This window comes from Pteropus alecto, unplaced genomic scaffold (assembly GCF_000325575.1).
Source record: "Pteropus alecto unplaced genomic scaffold, ASM32557v1 scaffold396, whole genome shotgun sequence".
Taxonomy (NCBI): domain Eukaryota; kingdom Metazoa; phylum Chordata; class Mammalia; order Chiroptera; family Pteropodidae; genus Pteropus; species Pteropus alecto.
The window spans coordinates 598,950-602,446 of NW_006438082.1; the positions used below are offsets into that span (position 1 = coordinate 598,950).

General features: G+C 59.8%; 1 protein-coding gene across 1 annotated transcript in view; it reads right to left on the bottom strand.

The window, feature by feature from the left end:
- HCFC1 (host cell factor C1) overlaps positions 1-3,497 on the bottom strand; it is a 25,310-nt gene that overhangs the window by 20,003 nt on the left and 1,810 nt on the right. The window lies entirely within an intron of this gene.

Genomic DNA, 3,497 nt, shown 5'->3' on the forward strand with positions numbered 1-3,497 from the left:
CGTGTAACCTAATCTCTGGGTCCCTCATTCTTGATATGCTCTGGCTTGTCACTGCTCTCAGCCAGGAGGGGGCTCTGAGGAAAGGAGGACCCTGCACGCGAGACCCTTCCTGGGATGGCCGGAAACACAACTCCACCTTCTCTCCCCTCGACGAGACCAAAACCCCAGCTTCTGCACTTTACCAGCTCCCTGCCCCTTTCCGCACTGTGTCAACTCTGTAGTTGCTGCCATCCCGTCAAACTCTGCGTGTCACCACCTAGAGACCCATCCCCATGCAGTGGGTAGATAGATGGTCGAGCCACACCAGCTGCCTTTTTGATCGCTCTGTCACGCTGGGGCACTTCCTCTGTGGCAGATGCGGCGCCGGGGGAGGCACAGGGGAGACAGCTCTCAAACACGACTCCCAGTAAGGTGGGAGGCTGCCGGGCCCTCCTCCCGCGACGGGCTCTGCATGGAGCAGGGGCGGTTACAGAGAGGGAGGGCTTCTCAGAAGAGGTGACAATCCAGCCCAGGCCTTGAAGGGTGAACAGGATTTCCCGACAAATGAAACTAGCAGGGCCAATCAGGAAGTGACTGCAAGAGCCAAGAGAGAAGAGAGGAGGGCCCAGAATGGAGGGGGAACGGATGAGACAAGCTCAACTTAGTGACCGATTACCTATGGGACAGAGGAACAGGGGGGCGGTTCCAAGGTGGTGGCCTTGGCCTGCTAACTGAAGAAAGAGACAGCCTAGCGGTCTCCATGAAGGTTTGCCTGTACTCCCTCCTGCCAGGCTCTGCCACCAGCTGGCGGGGTGACCCTGGACCTGTCACTTCCCCTCTCAGACCCCAATTTCCTCATATGCAAAAACAAGGAAGTTCCACTAGACGTTTTCCAAGGCTCCTTCCAGCTGTACCAGTCGGACCCTAAAGAACCATGGAGGCCAACCCGCCTAGGGCGACTGGTCTGGATGACTATGCCCTCCCTCATCAGGTCGCACCCCACCCTGCCAGTACAAGGTCCTCTGGGTAATCCGCTTTGCTAGGTTGAAATAAAATTCCCTGAGGTCAAGGACGGTACCCTAAGACCTCCCAAAGGCCAGTCAAGTGTCTCTCAGCTGCTGTGGTGACTACCGCTGAAGAGGAAGGACACGCACTTTCTCACACACCTGCCACCCCTCAGCCCCTTGTCAACCCCAGATCGCTGAGCGAATCAAGCCAGCGATGTGTGCACATGCCCCCTGCACGTCCCCCCTGGAGTCTTTTATCTTAGCGACAGGGGACGCTTCCACATCAGCGGGTCTCTGAGCACTCATCCTGCAGAAGGAAAAGTGCAAGAGAAGAGGCGTCAGGACAACATGCTCTGACCTCATTTAAAACAAAACAAAGGTAAGCAGAGGGCAGCTGTTGAGGTGGCAGCGAAGGATGACAGGCATCTGCGCCACCACTGGTGGGAGAGGGGTAACACCAAGCCCCATCTCTCCTCTCCGGAGGACGCCAGAGCCTCGAAGCTACAGAAAAGGCCAGAGATCCCCGCTCCGTTATCTGACAGCGCAAAAACACTGTCGGGAACGGGAGCGGGGTCGCTAGTCGCTCTCCCGGGAAGTCACCTCAAAAGTTGATGCGGGCCACCTCCAAAGTGCTCCCCTGGAGGAACGGGGGCTGCGGCCCTTTGGAGGGCTGGCTATCTTCTACCACACAGCGGATCCCTGCAGCCTGGGGCCGAATCAAGGCCAAAGCGACCGGTTCGTTGTAATAAACTAACGAATATGCAGAGGCCCCGGGAAGAAGTGGACTTTGGAGCTGATGCTAATTAGGCCCCTGCCCTACTTTCTAAAATGGCATTTCCCTGCCAAGGGGCCTGCTCCCGGCCTTGCGAGAATAAAGTCGGTCCAAGGAGTCGAGGAGGTTGTGCTCGGGGCAGAGGTCTCTAAAAACAGCCCTGCCCCTCAGCCTTACCTTACTAGGCTAATTGCTGCCACCGCAGCTGTCTGAGCTGGCACAGAGCGCCACCATCCAGCCCGGCCTCCTGGAGGCAACAGGTGCTGAGACCCGGAATGCAAAGGGTCACCGCAACCCACCAGCCTTTGAAAGTCAACTTGGTCGGGCAACAACCTACAAGGTTCAGAGAAAACTGCACTCTGCCTGGGGTGGGGGCGGGGGGGCCGCCCGACCAAAAGCCCCGCTCCAACGGCTGCCACTCCAGCCAACTTCTCCCTACAGCTGCCAGCTCCCCACCCCAGAGCAACCTCAAAGCTGGAGGAGGCGCCCCGACTCAAGGACCCGGTACCGCCAGAGCCCTGGGAGAGGACGGACCCGGAGCAAGAGTTTGCTAGATGTGATGGCAGGAGAGAAAGCCCTGGCAGATGGCCCCTGGCCATGCCGACCAGAACACACCTCCACGCTGCCGCAGAGGGGAGCTTCCTAAGCAGAGGGGAGCTTCCTAAACGACCGGGGCCTGACCCGAGGGGAGGGAACTTTTCCCTGCCCACGCCTTAGTCCCTCAGGCTCGCGCCCAGAACAGAGCGGCCACAGGCCCACTGCTCTCAGTGACAACGCCTAGCCCCACCTTACAAGCAAAGAGAGGTGCTGCGGGCCAGCGGCCATTCGGCAGCCGCTCAGACAGAACAAGGCACTAGGTGTGCAAACCAGGCCGAGCGGCCAGCCCGGGGAGGGGGCCGAAGGAGGATGCGGCCGAGCCCTAGAGACCTAGCAAGAACACGGGGCACAGAGAGGGCTGAAAGCCAGCCCCAGGCCCGCCATACCCGGGGACAGAGGCGCAGCACAGGCTCCTCCCAACGAAGGAAGGAGACCTTGGGTTTGGGGGAGGCATGAACTGGGGCAGGTAGCCTCTCCGAGCTCTCGGGAAGGGAAGAGTCACGTAAGGGACCACCTAGCCTGCTGCGGATCACTCAGATTCCTCCCTCGCATCGAGGGCCCCAAGTCGAGAAAACCGGTAACGGGAAACGAAGCCCTGAAGAAGTGAACGCCGACCCCGGGAGGCAGCGCCGCTGCCTGATCCCTGGGTCCAAGGGTCCTGCACCGTCCCAGACAAGTTATCCCCCACGCATACAACCCCTGGAGGTCGGGATTAGGCTACTGGACTCTGCCCCTTCTCTCGAGACAGAACTCATCCGTAATCTAGAAGTTGTCATCTCTCCCGAATGGGCACTAGCGATGAGGAGCGCAGCAGGCGCAGGGGGAGGGAGGAGAGGAGGGAGAAGGGAGGGAGGGGGTGGGAATCTGCCTGCGCCAAAGGGACGCATCCGCCCGCCAGCCCGGCCGGGTAACGGTGTATGTCTGAAGTCACCACCGCTGGCGACGCCCCCGCACCAGCCGGACTAGACGTTCCTCTCCAATAATGAAAGCACCCCCCCAAACACAGGGGACTCGGGGGTGTTAAGAACGAGGCAAAGAGCGAGGGAAAGCAAAGAAGCGGGGCAGAGTAAAGGGTCGCGGACGGGAGGAGAAAGCAGATCAGTGCAGAGAAAGAGGGAGGAATGGGAAGAAGGGGAGATGAG